Here is a 15,753-nt window from a genome sequence, read left to right as displayed (position 1 = left end):
TTAAATACTGTAGCCTAAGTCCAGATTTTTGACAAATGTTTAGGTACATTTGCCGTGTTTTCTATCAGCCAACAGACTAAGACCAGTCAGTCCCAGATGTTGCTGCCACCCTCTCACAGGTGGGATCTCCCATCAGCATCTCAGATCTCTGGGTACCACAGGGCACAGCACTGGGGTTTTCAAAGTATCACCACCAGCATTTTTAAAGCTAAATAGCCCATGCAAGGTTGAGAAACTATACCACATCTTGGTATTTCTATGAGGACAATTTGGCTGAACAACTGTCACAACAATGTCTGCAAATGGAGAAGATTAAAAAAAACCAAAAGGCAATGCACGCAAATTACAATTACTCAGTAGCAACTGGTAATAGTTAATGAAACAAGATATCAGCTTTTATAAAAAAGGATCCATTTCCTATGTTCACAGGGGACATAACTAAAACTCATCTCTTACTTGTGGATGGTAATTTCACTTTGCTTAGATTTTTATTTATGAACTTCTTGTTGGTACAGGCACCATATAGGACCTTTTACTGCTGTTAGATGAAAGCAGGTTCAAAGTGAGATTTGACTTTGTATCTATCTTTCAAGATCTGCTGTGTATAATACACACTAAAAGCTTCACCTAGTTTGGCCTCATTATATCTTCCTTAATTGAGTCTTAATAAAAAGACTGTGTTCTAGTGTGAAATTTATTAATTGGTTTTCAAGAAGAAAGGCTTGAAGCAATATAGACATCTCAATTAGGGATGCATTTCAACATAAATACAAAATTTATGCCTCCTGTGATTGCTAAAATGAGTTAGAGCTAAACATAGAGAACTGACACACCAAGTTTCTAGATATATTTTGTACCTGGGTAGGAAAGCAAAGAATTTCTATAGTAGATTGATTTACTGCTGCTGAAGACTAAAGTGGGGCTACATATTGAGTGTGTGAAAGGCTGTCACAGAGGAAAAGCTTAATTTATCAATTTGCCAGTTTCTCAGGGGAAGCCATTAATGACAACAGTATGAGGCTGCCTTTTAGCAGGATTCATTGGACTTATTTTCCTAACTTAAAAAAATAAATTATAACTTTTTCCCTCATAAAATACCAGACCTGTCAGACACACAAAAGGACAACAGGAAATGCTGCTCTAAGCACTAAGAGCACCATCTATTCACCTCACAGCTTTCTGCTTATATTCAGAACTCTGAGTGCCATAAAAACAGTATCTTTAAAAAGCAGCAAAACAAAAAAACCCCAAACATTCCAAAACTTACCAGAGCCTGCCTACCAAATGTTACACACTCCCTTTGCACCTAATAAGCATGGTTTGCTTACCCCTGTAGATGCCTAAGCCAAGGCACACTGCAACAACAGATCACAGACCAGTCAGTAACTACTTCCCATAAGTAGCATGGAGCATCCTAACAGCAACTATTCCACTCAGTTTAAGCTTTTTAAAATAAAACAATTTTTGGTGCCAACCATGGATGCCTTTTAATGAAATTACAAAAACCTGTGCAGCATGACCAGAAGAAAAATCTCACATGTATATACAGTTCCAGGCCAGAAAAAAACATGAAAATACATCTCAGTCTGTCTGTCCCTGGCTCCAACTGAGTTTAAAACTATCTGCAGTTCCAACAAATAGTTAGAGCTAGGAAATATGCTAAACCTATGCAGAGCATGTGTGACGTTACCACTAATCACTGCTGGTTCTGCTTCATCAAAAACAAAATCTAGAAAACATTTAATAAGGAAGAGTGTCTGAGAGAATAAGTTTTATAATGATTTACACCTCTTAATCAGAGTTTGTAGTTTGCTTGGTTAGTGTAATTTTAATTAAACCCCTGCTTAGCTGCACTAGGTTTCAGCAGAGCTCCTGCTCCCAGTGAGAAGGGTTGAGAGCCGAGTCTCCTTCCAGGCACTCCGGTGCAAGCTCTCCCTTCAGCTCTGTACATCTGTGGCAGGGTCAAGTGTTCTGATTTCACCTCTGGCAGAAGGGTCACTGAGCACAGGGAAGCTCTGCTACTCTGCTGGATTTCCATTGCTGAGCTTGCACTGCAGCAGCTCTCCCATCCACTGACCCCTTCCTTTGATCTCACAACAGGTTCAGGGAAATTAAAAACTGGCAATGGCTCAGTGGAAGAAGAAAAAGCTGAGGTTTCCTTTGCTTGCAGAGCCAGAGAGCTGACAAGGACAGGAGAAAACAGTGTGCTTCCTGGCATTTCTGCCCCTGCACAGGTGACAGGATGAAATTAAGGGAGCACACCCATATTCAAATTCCTGACCTTCCAAAGGATTCACTGTGTTGTCCTAACTGTTGTTGAAAGGGGAAGAAAAAGGGTACTGTCACTTGTGAAAGTGATCCTCTTTTACCGAGAAACTGTCCTGTGGTTTTGATCACAGTTTCTGTGTTTAAGTCATGGACAGAGATGACCTAAGTATGATAGTCCCCAGTGATTCCTGTCTGCTTCTCTTGTCCCAAATAAGGGTTGTTTCACCCTGGGCAATAAGCTGATCCACACACAGAGCTGAGACATTTGATTTCATTTCACATCTGCACAGAGATGAGTGCTAAGTGGAGAAGCCACAAAACTAGCACACCTCCATTAGGCCATGTGCTCATTTTTACACACTTGGAATAATAGAAATTTGGTATTTCCCACATATGTAACAACCTAAAGCTCTGGAGCCATTGTCTTTGCAGCCTCATCTGTTTAAAGATACAATGCACACTTATTTTGCCACTCACACTCGATGAGGAAGGGGTTTATGGGAGTAAGGGCAACCTGTGGGTGGGTACTCTCACAAAATCACAGAACAAGCTGAGTTTGAAGGGATCTTATGTTAACGAGCACAAAGTTCAAGCAAAGTTGTTCTTTGGCTTTGTAGTTTGATTTATCATATCCTCCTGTTCTTACTTCTTGGCTCATGGCTCTTGTTTCCTGCAGGTTTGGTTATTCCTCATTTTTCATAAGTTCTTTTATTTGTCCTGTACTATACTTCTTATATAGTCAGTTTTGAACCTTTCCATGGTACTTTATTTCAACACTTCCAGACTAGGCAAAAGCTCCCCTGAACAACTAAATAGTCTAAGATATTTTGAGGATTTACCAAAGGAACATCCCTGCAGGAGATCTGACTCCTTCTGAATGCAAGGTGAACATACTGAGCCTAAAGAAAAATTCAGATATTTGCATTCACGTGCCTTCTCTTTCTTAGCAGCCATGTAATCCCTCTCTTCCTTTTGCATATAATGGAAGAGAAAAAAAAAAGAGCTCTTTTGCAAGCTAGCTAGCAAATGCAAATTTAAAGCCTCTTTGCCCAGTACAGTGTCTGAATTCCATCTGTATCACACTGCTACATGCCAATTACTTTAATTAGGGTGAGATCCAAGATTCACAAGAGAAAGTTCATAGTGTAATTAAGAAATAGTTTTTCTCCTCAGTGCTCCTTTTTCATCTTCTTTGCTCATTTTCCTGCTTCCCTCCCACCCTTTCTCCATTCAAGGACTTTTTCATTCTGATTCTTTCGTCATTTTGGCATTAGCATTGTTGTACTTACATCTTCAGACAGGCATGAAAGCCAAAAAGCTGGTTGCCTTTAATGCTTCCAAGATAAGGTTTAAAAAATGAAAAGCAAAGAAATGAAAGTGAAAGGTTTTATGCTATTTTCAAGTGATATTTGGCGTGGTGTGGCACAACGCTTTGAAGTGTATCTTATTAAAAGCAATGTCACATCCTGCCAAGAAATGCCACTGCTCAGCACTCGGGGAGATGGGTAATCTCACAGAAACACAAAAAATGTACTTGCCAAGGAAGGAAAGACTGATTAGGTAGTGTAGATGTTCTGCATGACCTATAATCAGCATGATAATACTGAATGAATCAATGAAATGAGTGTTGTCTTAACAACACCAGCAAAAGACATATCTGTCAAAGTTTGTTACATCAATTTTCATTTGAAGAGCTACCCAATCTCAATCTTCTTTGCAGTTGGGATGGATTAACACCAACAGTGGGCACCTCTTAGCAATTCCTAAGTCACACAGTAGCCAAGGCTATTTGTTCCCCTCTCTTGACACTTCCAACCAGAAGGCATCAGTCATTAAGAGCTTGACATTCATGTGTCTTCTGGCAATAGGAATGTCATCATTGATTATGGAGATTAGTGTGGAAACATCTGGGTTTAGAATTCTACCAAATAATTTCTCAATAAATACTTGTTTGCTTCTGTGCTAAACCTGAATACAATTTTTTTTTTTTTACTGGAGAAAGTAGATTCATGGAATTTTACAGAGTCAGTGTTAAATAGAAAATAAGTTTATTCTTTAAACAGAAGGGGATGGATTCCTAGTCAGGATAAAATATTTAGACACAGAACTGGCCCCTGCCTCATTAAAAGAATGATTCAAGCTTCTCTCTTGTAGCAGGTGGCAATATCTCACTGACTTCATCTCAACCCAGATCAAGTTATAGATGCTGTAAAGGCAAAATGTAGCAGTGTGAGCTCAGTGCAGTTGAAGCATTGTATCTGCAGTGTGCCAAACCCTCAGTGGGACAGTCACCAGTCACCTCTGAAGGGCTCTTTTGTTTTGTTAAATTAAAACCTGCTTCCAGTTGATTTGAGCTAAACTGCATAAAATAAGGATCTTCCACACTTGGATTTACATCAACTCACTTTTGGAAGTTTACAGTCATACCTTGGTTTGCTGGAGCATCTTTCCCACACAGGCAAAGCCTTGCCACTGCAGACAATGCAAAATCATAATGGCTGCTTTATAGCCCTTAGATATTTCCTCTGTGAACATCTTTCATACTGACCAAGTTGTGCAGGCATACAACAAATTTGCAGTTTTTCAACTCCTTTTGCATTGACATAAGTGAACATGATATGATGTTAGAGCAGAGCTACATTTGGATTGACAGCAGAAGTAATCCTGAAGCACATGCACAGGTTTTACATTTCAGGACTGCACAGGTGCACATGCATTATGAGGAGAGTCAACTTGTGATGAAATTGATCTTTGCCTGAATAAAAAAGTAACACAATAAGTGGAGTATATGAACTTCTAATTGACTAGGCAAACACGCATACGAGAGAGTAAAGGCCACATTTAGGACCAACTATGACATTATTTACATTTCCAGAATGATGTCTGTCCAAAGCCTTTTTCCACTGTACCATAGCACAGGACTTACATCATTATGTCATTACATGGAAATAAATAAAATATGCAAGGTTTTAATGTGAATTTTTTTCAATTCTGTCAGTTTTCTTTAGTGCAAGTTATTCTCCCGATTTTACTCCAAAAATATACACATTAAAAAAAAAAAATTATGCACTGTGGAATAGAAGTACTGACTTGATACTCAATTTCAGAGTCCCATGTGCCCTATCATTAGTGGCAGACTGATTGTTTTCTACATTTCAGCAAAACACACTGGACTAATTATAATTTCACCAACACTGGAGTTGAAGAACACAGATTAATGATCAGCAATTAAAACATCAACAACATCACAAACAATAATGCTTCATACTGTTAATTTCTGTTGCCTGAAGTCATGCTATTTCTCTTTGGGCATGAAATACATAATGCAGTCATTACCTCCAACATGAATAAAATGCTATCACATTACATGCTGGGATTCATATACTATAGCTAATTCACAGCACCTAGACAGGAATGTGCACTTGGTGGATTGTGCACATGTAATAAGCAGCTAAATTGCTGTTAAGATCTGAAATACCAGAAGTCAGTCAGATTGCTCTATCCAAACATATGCAGCACCAAACCCAGATCTTAAACAACCATAAGCTCAATGTAAACAAAGTACGTCAGACTGGAGTCTTTACCTTCAAAAGTTTTTCTGGCAGACCAATGCTGTCAGATTCAACTGACAGAGGTACAGCCTAGACTTTTGTGCTACGTTTTCTTAGAAACCTAACATCTCTGTAATCCTTTCTGTCTGGTGCAGCATCCTATGTAATCAAGTCTGTAGCACAAAGCTCATCTGATGTCATTTCTCATTTGCGCACCAGGAAATCAATGGCTGCAGCTGCAAGTCCCTGCAGTAGGTAACTGTGGTTTGCCCTTGTCCTTGGAGCATTTGCCTGCAGAGTCTGGAGGTCATCACCCTGCAGTCAGTGTGGCTTGTGGTAGCATAACTAGAGCAGGACTTAAACCAGCCCTTTTGTCAGCACATCTGCAAGGGCATCCCATTAGCTACAGTCCAAGGGATTTGGTGAACTCGCTGTAACCCTATTTCTGTTATGCTCAATATTCTCTGTTATCTTTTTCACCCACTGAAATTTTTGTTGGGAAATGCATTCAGTAAACTGAAAAATAAACAAATGTGCTATCTCTGTGTTGAATGTCACCACCTTTATGTGATCTGAAACACTAAAAAGCAAGGTAGGGGACAGCTTTGTTATGAAAGAATAGTGAGCACAGGCAGAAACACAGAGGGAATGAAAGCAAACACATGAATCTCACCAGTCATTTTCAGAATGGAAACATTCCATTCACTCAGATGCAGACCTATTATGGAAATTGAAATGGATAATAAACCCAGCAAAGACAGCCACTAATTAATGTTTGCTACATTTAAAATTTCCCCTATATGATTCAACAGGGTACAGCAAGATGTCAGCAGCTGATGTGTTCTTTACTAATTATTTATCAAGGAACAGCTAAGTGCTCTCTTATCAAGGGTAGAGACTCCTGATGACTACAGAAATGCTAGACTGATATGGAATAAAACAGCCCAACAAGAGGAAATATCAACACTAGTTACGTCCAAAACTGAAACAGGTGCAGAACTGCAAATGGACGTACAGATAACGAATTCACCCATCAGCTCACAGGGATGATGTGCCTGGTATAGCAAATATCAGATCATTAGGGGTGTCATGGAAGTGAAAGGGAAAGTCAGGTGTTTCCTTTATCTGCAAAAACTTTCTGATTAATTTCTAACTTCAGATGTTTCTTGCTCCTTTCTAAGCAGCTGGAATTAAAGTTGTTCATGAGTTTGCCACTCATGAACAAAGATTCTGACACCCTGACTTTCTGCATCAATATCTCACAAGTGTCATTAAAACCAGCTGGTATATTTATGAACAAAAATGTTACACTGTGGAAAGCTTGGCAGAATTTTTCCCTAATACATTAGCAGCCCTGGAGGCATTGTCACAGAACTGCCAGAAGAAGGTTTGGTTTCACTTCCCATCTCAAATTCCCAGGAGCAGCAGGGATTACCGCAAGAAAGGTCTTTAGTGATTGAAAGAGACTTTCCTTATGCCACTTAATGGGATGCCCTCTGGCCAAATGAACATACTCTGTGGGTTCTGAATTCAGCCAGGTTGAAATTCATGGTGTTTCTTGCTATGATACAGAGAAGTAAGGATGTCTCCACCTGACACCTAACACATGGCATATGGGCAACTATTACAAGTGATAAACAGAATGTCTGTTACCATTTCTCAAACATAAGCATGGATGGCTGAAGGCCCAATCTAAGAAAATTCCCCTTTTAGATCCAAACAACAGGTGGAACAGAATTAGCATCATTTTCTTATGATACTTTATGGGCATTGTCAGATGCTCAGACAGTGGGGCTGATCTGCTCAGCTGCTCTGCTTGCAGACACAGGAGTTGGGATATGGACTTTATACACATTTAAAAACAAAGAGCTATGATTCACCAGTAACTTTGCCAGTTGGAGGATAGCCAAAGACACAGCCAAAGAGCTGTGCATGGGATTCAGATACCAACTCAGGGAAACAGTTTACTCTCTGTTGTAAAGCTTTTTCATTACCTTTTTCATTAACCTTTCCTTGAGCATTAAAATACTCATTACGCTCTCTTGTGCAGTATGCTCATGCAGCATTATTTTTCATCATTCATGTTCACAGTATGGTGGTGCCCAGTTAAGATAATCTTCTAAATGGCAAACAAAGTGAGCCATTCTGGAGCTTTGTGTTGTCATGACAGCTTCAGATGACTTTGCTTCAAATGCTTATGTGTAAAGAGAGTCAGCCTCATATTAACCTCGTATCCACCATCAGAGAAATTTTACATAACAGTAGATGTTCTTAAACATATTTTCTTCATTTTGCTTTTTTCTCTTTACACAAACTTTAATAGGCCTTAAACTCTATCCAAGGATCCTGGCAGAGGTGTTAAAATCACAGTCATTATGGTGCTGATGATTCATCACCTCATTGTGCTGCCTGCTCTGTCATAACCAACACTTTCTCCCTGAATACAACTCTAAGGGACATCCAAACACCGCAGAAAAACCCAGACCATTCTGCAGTGCAAGACTTACCAAAAACACCTCTTCCTGGCAGCCCTAGAAATAGTATCTGGTGATACTGGTCAGAGGAGCACAGGCAAGCTCCATCCATCATGCCAGCAGAGTTTTTTCTTCTAAGTATTATTTTCTGCTATATGTAATTGGAAGAAATATCCTTGTAAGAAGAAACTATTTCAGAGGAACTCTCCCGGGAGGCCTTTGTTAGAAAGGTGTAGAAGTACCTGTACAGCTTGACCTGGTATCAGTGGCATCAGCAAATGCTCAGTTCCAGACCTGGATATAATGGAGTCCAACAAAGCACTGACGACAGCCTCCCAACACACACCTCCCCCACCAGGCACTGACCTAATATTTTTTTTGGTCTTATGACAAAGCTAGACCCCAGCTCAACAAACCCACAAAATGAAATCGCTTTCCATTGCATTATTCATTTTGGATGTAAACTTACTGTGGCAGATATCACCAAAGGATTTCAGAAATAGAGAGAGGTGTTCTTACATGGCTTTCAGCAGCAAATAATTAGGTATTTGCTCTCAGAATAATACAGTGAATCTTTTGAGAGACGTGTAAGCAAAAAGGAGGTTTTATACAGCAGTTTCACAGTTTGTAAATCAAACACATCTTATCAAAATGTGACCTATTCAAACTGCAAGTGATGTAGTGAAGAAAGATCATCCCTTAGCTGAGTACACGTTAAGTTCAGCAAAACTGTCAAAGCCCTTTAAGGCAAACAGCCCATTACAGACCATGAACGTTGTAAACTATTACCACTGCCAAGGTAATGTGGGATAATTTCTCCCGAACTGAAAAGCTGACATATTGTCATTTGACTTTTCCTCAGAACACTACAGACAGATCATCTGTGCAGATAACACGCTTAGCAGCAGGAAGGTTTTCTCCCTTCTCAGAACAGCTACCAGAAAAGAGGCAAAAGGCAAGTCTGTACAGGCTACAGTAGATACAGCAGCCAGAAATAATACAGCAACAAAATCTCTTAAGAATTCCATAACTGTACACTGTTCTGTGGCACAGAGCTTGGAAGAATCAACTGGAAGGCAGGCAGAAATCAGCACGCTGATTTCTCTGTCAAGGGTAGAGAAATATTACAGCATTGACTCCCAGCAGTAGAATCCACAATCCACAAGTTTACATGATTAAGCTGCGACCATTTAACTCAGCAGGCGTTTGATCGATATCTCTGTCACACAAGAAAGGACACAAATTGCTTTGGGAAATGCTAATGGACATCCTAAGGTATAACTGCCTTCCAAAAGCATCTTCCTATGTTTGTACACTAGAGGGATCTAAAGCAGGAACTGTGCTGCAGTTGCACAGAAGAGCATACACAGGAGATATCTTCTGTATTGTTACCTCTATCTTTTAATTATTATATCCAACCATGAGGCAAAAAGGGTTTTCCAAACATATATGACATTTAAAAAGCCAATACAAACCCCTCAGGTTCTTCAATAAAAAGGGCAGCAGATTATCCAGTGTACCTATCAGAACAGGTCTTTTGGTACTCTTAACAGTGCAGAGTGTCAGTGACACCTTTAGGATAATTACTGGTTTATCCTGAGGTTATAAATACATAATCTCTTTATAACAGATGCTAATGGATTATAAAAACCAAGCAGGTATCCCATAGGAAACAAATAAAACACGAGCACCTAATGGAAAACAGATATTCCTTTAGACCTTCAAATAGCAGTCGGGACACAAAATACTGCAAGAAATCAACTCATCTGGCAATTCCTACTCTCAGCGACTTTATCATGTATTATCACACCTTACTGAGCTCTCACTGATTTGGTATCACAGCAGCCCTGATGAAAAAGGGTGAAAGAGAACACAGAGAGTTCACTGTGTTCAGCAGGCTGAAAACAGATGTTTTGTCCCTCTGGAGTTTTAAAATAAATAGAACTTTCAAAGAACACACACCACACAGTTGGTTTAGATCGCCTCCAGAGTACCAGGTCTGCTTTTCAAACTGAAATGCAGAGATCTGTACTATGAGTGTGAATATCAGCTATAGAAAAGCAGGACATTCTTTTTTATAACTTTTGTTGTAAGCATTACACCTGCCCCTCGTATGCCAATCAACAAAAACTGAAATCATGTTTAGCTGCTGGAACTTGAGCTGATATCATAAAGATTCATAGGTCTGGCTGTAAAATTGAGCCTCATTCAGACTTTAACCAATTTGGAAAAAACCTCACTCACTGGACAGTGATTTGACTAAAAAAGTGTGGCCTGGCCAAAATAAAAAGAAGGAAATATCAAAACAATGCTGAACTGATTTCTAACATTTCTAAATAGAAATTCGATTTTTAAATGTATTGTTTGTTCCAAAGAAAACATCTCATATTTTATTTACATCTCGTATTTCTTTCCAGATTTGACCTTCACAAAAGAAGTTGAATTTCTTTTTATTTAAATTTAAAAATCCCCCAAAAAACCCTGCATAATATCTCTCAGCCATGTGTTTCACATCTGCTTTTCAGTATTGCCAAATAAAGAACTTCACAATTCACACTGTTCATTTCCTTCCCAATGATTTTGTCTAAATGCCATATTGCTCCTAAAATACTGTTGGCCACAAAAATGCCAAGGGTTTCTGCATCAAGGTGCAATTCCATTAAGCCTCACTTTGAACTTACTAGGATATCCTCTGGCTGAATTTTACACAGATCAAGTTGGCTTTGAGATTCAGATTCAACACTTATGAAAATGACTTTGTTTAAAAATACACTATTCAAAGACTTTTCTGCCCAAAGGAGCCCCTTTAACCTTCAAGCTGTACTTACTGTAGGAATTCACGTGAGCCTTGAGTAGTCCCAACTCCCTCTTTTCACAGCAGTATTGTTTATGTTCATTGATACCTGTTCTCCATATCTCAGAGTTTTCCCCAACTGAACTCTGCCTCTGGAGGGTACTGATGCATCCATTTCCTGATAACTCATATGTTCTCTTTGGATTTCTAGGAGAGACAGCAAGTACTGCAAAAGGAAAAAAGTAAAAGAAAGGGGTTGAAATTTTAAATACATTTGAATTTTGTTAAATTTACTTCTTTTTTTTTTGTGTATTTTGCTTAAATGATTATTCATTTCACTGAGTTTCATCAGCATGAAAGAACACAGAAAGTGAATTTTTAATTTCCTTCTTTTAGGTATTCATACCAGCCACTAGACAGGTTAGACATCTATGGATAATGAGGAGAAGAACAAGTTTATTACAGGAAAACTGAATAAAAAGCATGCATCCTCATGCTTCAAAGCATTACAAAAATAAATCTAGAACTGAAACCCCTTTGCTCTATAATTAGCATTTGATGGAGATTAAAGAGAAACTTTCCTTCCCATATCAGTTCCATAATTGCCTGATGGTACTATATTCTGAAGCAATTTTATCAGAGAGACAATAGACACATAAACACTTTGCTAAAGAGAAAACTAATTTGCATCACTTATTCCATGGTAACTGTGCGTGTTTTCAGCTCATAAACAGGTGAGGGTGCTTATCTCTCAGTAAAAAAAAAATGCAATTTATCTTGTTTCATATATCAGGGTATGAACATGCACAAGAAAGTTTCCCACGTAGCAAACAAACTGACAATTTTCTCAGAGGCCTTGCCCATGAGCTCATAGCCCAAAATAAATTGCCTACCTGTCCTGCACAAATCATCAGTACAAACTTCTGTGGCAATATGTAAACTCCTCATAAATACCCACTTCAGAGCAGTAAGGGAGTGCCTGTACTCAGCTCAAAGCACACAAACACTTCTTACGGAAAAAAACTTCTATTGGAGGAAGTTGCAGGTCTTAGAATACATTACACTAAGAAAATTTGCTATTCCTCAAGTAATTTATTCATTGTCATTTATCAGCAGTAACCATTAATAGATGTCTGCAAACTTGCAAATGGCTCCATTTCAACACGATTTTCAGGCAACTGCTTAGAATATCATGGCATTTAAGCAAAATGTTAAGAGGTGACATCTCGGGATGTTATTTGATATTTCATATGGATGGATAAACTCCCTTCCCCCTGCCCATCAGCTGGCAGTTCCAATCTAAAGAATCAGTCTGGAAGTTCAGAGTTACGAGTCCAGAATTAAAACTTAAGTGTGCAGAAGCAGCTCCCAGTGGAGGCAGGGGGGGTGCTATCAACTTTACATACCCCGTTTTCCACCACCAGCTATGGGAAGTCATCAATTTACCTGACATTTTATCTTTTAGGCACGTGCTCACTTCTAATGTAAATGATACAGAAAAATAATACTGATTGACCACAAACATCTCCAAAAATAGTTTTTGTGAATAATGAACTTTCTCACAGATAATTCCATTTAGGGCCTTTGAAATAGTAAATGCTGCAATAAATGTTTTAATACAAGTAATTGCAAGTAAGTAATAGAAATATTTTAGGTCTTTTCGTAAGGGGTAATTCACATAGCCATCCCAGACAAGTGCTGCTACTCAGAAAAAAATACCTACACCATAAACAAGACAGCACTGGGTGACAGACATTCCTGAATCATACCACACTTTCCCAGGAGATCTGGAAGTTGTCATCACAGGCACTTGCTATTAAAGCTCAAACAATTTAATAAAGAAAGCTGGAGCATTTTCACTGTTAGTGTCATCATGATATTAAATTATATGATGGACTTCCTCAAAATGAAAAACTTTAAATTGTGAAAAAGTTTATGATGCATACGTGCTCTCCATCCTCTGTTAACACCTTTTACCAGCTCCAGCTTCTTCCACATAGAGTAAATGTCACCAAATACCTTCAGCCCTTTAGAAAACCACACTATAAAGTTGAAAAATTATAATAGACAAAGCTACATTTTCAGTCTTTATCTTCCCTTTAAAATGGTGTTAGGGTACATTTTGATAATAGGAGAACCCAGTATGCAGACAGGACAAAGCAGATCTTCCCATGATGTAACAACTAATAAAGCAGAGGAACAAGCTTTTAGTAATAATTCTGGAGGACAAAATACTTCATTTAGGTACACAGGGAGTACAGAACAGACACAGTTTGTGCATTGTCTTCAATATATAAACCAACCAGAAAGCTCAACCATATGGGCCCTATGGGGAGGTCAGTCAGCCTCCACATCCTGTCATTCCTCCATGTCTCAGTTAAACGTTGTGTCAATCAGTGCCAGGTGATCTGGTCTTCATTAGGTGGCTCCACACAAGCTGGAGACCAGAAGTATTACCAAACTCAATCATGATCAGCCCTGTCTAAGCACAAGGCTGTGTCTAGGAACAGATGCCCATGTACCCCATTGCCAAATCTTCAATCTGTACTTTTTACATGAAGGATTTTTCAGTCCTTCTTGTGCCTCCAAATTCTTTGTGCTTATGCAGTCTTTCTTGCTATTCCAAGTCCAGGGCAAGACAAATAAGGTTCTATTGACAAAAACATCAAAACTTTATAATTGGGAATTAGAAACTTATTGCATTTAATATCTTTGCATAAAAGTGTTTCAGATATTTCACATAGGTAGAGGAGCAGTGAATGTTCTGCACAGCCACACGTGGAAGAGCACATGCCCTGCCAGCTCACTGTGCTCAGTTGTGTTTATCACAGTACAAACATGCTAATTTAAACATGTGTACATACATATTTTCAATGCAAGCGTACCTAGGAGTGATTTCAAGTGTTCCCAGCACGAAAACAGCAATTCTGAACCAAGGTGCTGTAAACAAACCTAAAATTCAGATCAAAAAATCTTCTCCAATATAACCTTTAACATTTTCTGAAATAGCTGATAAATAATGGTAGTCATTTGGATTTAATGAAAAACAGACAACAGAAAAAATTCTATCTTGAAAGAGACTGGGAAAAAAAGCAGTTCTTGGTTGTGTATCACAGTGTTCCACATCAATTTTGCTGGCTTGTAAATGTAAACAGTTTTGCACAAAGCTTGGCAATCTAACAATCAAGTTGAGCTCCTCCCACATAATAATAATTTTTACTCAAAAGGATTCTGATAACTAAGTTTCCTGTGCTGGGTTTCAAATGGAACTGAGAGCCAGACTTCACTGCAGATGTCAAGTGTTCTCATGTCACTGCTTGCTTACTGAAAGATGAAGAGAGCAACAAGCTTTAAGGAACAGGTACTGAAAGTAAAGGAATTAAGAAATAAACACCTGCAGAGAAAGACAGAAAAAGACTTTCCCTGACAGAATACAATTCAATTAAGGTTGGCACAGTGCCCCTAGTAAAGACCCTGTTCTCAATCACTGGCACCACGGAGAAAGCTAGGATCATCTGGGTGATGTGTCTCCCTTGGCCCGAATTTCCGGGACAATTTCAGTCAAAATACTGCAGCCGTTCCTGAGAAAAAGGCAACGGGAAACAGCATTTGCTTAGAATGTTAAAAGATTCTGAAGTCTTTTCTTTAAAAAGTCCCATGCTTTAGAGCAAGGACTTGCAAGTTGGCAGAGATCTTGTGCCTTTTGCACTCTCAATGAAAAGCAGCTCAAAAACGTTCAACTTCAAGCCTTGTGGTTCGTGCACAGCCAGTACTTCCTGAACTTCAGTTGCTCTACTTCCCAACCTTTCTGTCTGTACTGGACGTGCTCCAGGGGCCTGGGAAGGTCCTTCTCTGCAATTACAGCTCAGTGCCAAATCGGAGTCGAACAATCTGAACGAAGGCAAGAGGTCTTTGCTGCCATTTCAATACTCGCCTTACTAAGTCCAAGCAACACACAAGAGGCAGCTCTCAAACTCAAATATCCAGGGAGAGCACCAATCTTTTAGGGAACAGACTGGGAAGAGGAGCTTGAGGAATGGAAAAGAAACTGTGTAAGTGCAGGGAAAAGACAGACTGAGGCCCAGAAAACTTGGGCCAGAAGAAAGAAGATGGAGGCCAAACGGAGAGCAAGTAGACTTCTGGGCAGAGAGACCAGAGTAATATCCAGGAGAAGGAAGCTGCTGAAGAACAACTCCCAGCTAGGAGATAGCTGGGAATGAGGCCGGAGGAGTAAGAGGCACAGAAGCTGTGTCGCTTACAGTACCCCCCACCAAAATATCCTGCAACTTAATGTCATTATATAATGCTAAGGCTTTTGTTCTAAGGTGGTTTTTTTCTTCCTTTCTCCAATTTCCTATTAGATTCATAATCTATATAATTTTACTACTTTCCTCTGAGGCAATCAGCATTTGTATTTTTGGCTTACCTTTTAAGGAAATAGTTATTTGAATATTTTCCAAAGTCTTTTACTCTTTCCTGACAGATTTTTTACAATTTTTTAAATAAAAATACAACATTCAAATTAAAAAGTAAGCTCTCAATAAAAATTTTGACGTCCTTGAGTGTACGTGAACTCAGCTCAAAGGAACTTCCAGGAACACACCATATTAACCTTTTTGGTTTTCTCCCTTATAGATCACCATTAATTTTACAGTAAATCTATTTA

At 39.0% G+C, this 15,753-nt stretch overlaps 1 long non-coding RNA gene across 1 annotated transcript in view; it reads right to left on the bottom strand.

Moving 5' to 3' along the window:
• LOC120410527 overlaps window positions 1-15,753 on the bottom strand; it is a 250,231-nt gene that overhangs the window by 179,459 nt on the left and 55,019 nt on the right. Inside the window, exon 4 of the long non-coding RNA XR_005602730.1 lies at window positions 11,122-11,313. This is a non-coding gene — a long non-coding RNA (uncharacterized LOC120410527). The remainder of the gene's footprint in view (window positions 1-11,121; window positions 11,314-15,753) is intronic.

This window comes from Corvus cornix, chromosome 10, assembly GCF_000738735.6.
Source record: "Corvus cornix cornix isolate S_Up_H32 chromosome 10, ASM73873v5, whole genome shotgun sequence".
NCBI classification, from domain to species: domain Eukaryota; kingdom Metazoa; phylum Chordata; class Aves; order Passeriformes; family Corvidae; genus Corvus; species Corvus cornix.
Note: the sequence above shows the minus strand (reverse complement) of the source record. Positions and strands in the feature narration are given on the sequence as shown.